Genomic DNA, 765 nt, shown 5'->3' on the forward strand with positions numbered 1-765 from the left:
TTCAGATAAGCGAATGGAGATGCTTTGTCCCTTTCGTCTCTCTGCTTTCCTACTATCTTCATCCAATCCTTCTTACTCCTTTCCATGGCAAGCTGTATGTAGGGTTTCACCGTTGTTAGTGGCTACCTCCCATCCTCTCAGTGAAAATGTTCTACGAACCCTGTCACGGCACAGCTAATCATCTGTCGGTTCTCAATCAGGTTGGAACAGAATCCAGTGATTCTTTTGCGTCTGTCACTAATGCCCAACCTTCAGGAGTTTGAAGCTCGTCACAGTCATTCAATCATTGAATCCTACTCAGAATACCACAGACAAGGTTTAGACCTTCCGGATTCTCTTGAATGCCGCCATCAAGTCTAGCTTATACCACGAAGAACAATAGTAATTGCATTAATACTCGAGGTACAGCAGAGCTCCACACCTTAATCTATGGTGTGTAGAAACTCCACCATTGAAAATACATAAGAACAAGGTCTAGGCATGGCCGTGAGGCCAGCCCCCATGATCTAAGATAGCATAAGACTAAAGATAGCTACCTCGATAAGAATACAATAGTAAAAGGTCCTATTTGTAGAGAACTAGTAGCCTAGGGTTTACAAGGATGAGTAAATGACATAAAAATCCACATCCGGGCCCACTTGGTGTGTGCTTGGGCTGAGCATTGAAGCATTTTCGTGTAGAGACTTTTCTTGGAGTTAAACGCCAGCTTTTGTGCCAGTTTGGGCGTTTAACTCCCATTCTTGTGCCAGTTCCGGCGTTTAACGC

The sequence above is a fragment of the Arachis duranensis genome, chromosome 5 (assembly GCF_000817695.3).
Source record: "Arachis duranensis cultivar V14167 chromosome 5, aradu.V14167.gnm2.J7QH, whole genome shotgun sequence".
Classification (NCBI taxonomy): Eukaryota; Viridiplantae; Streptophyta; class Magnoliopsida; order Fabales; family Fabaceae; genus Arachis; species Arachis duranensis.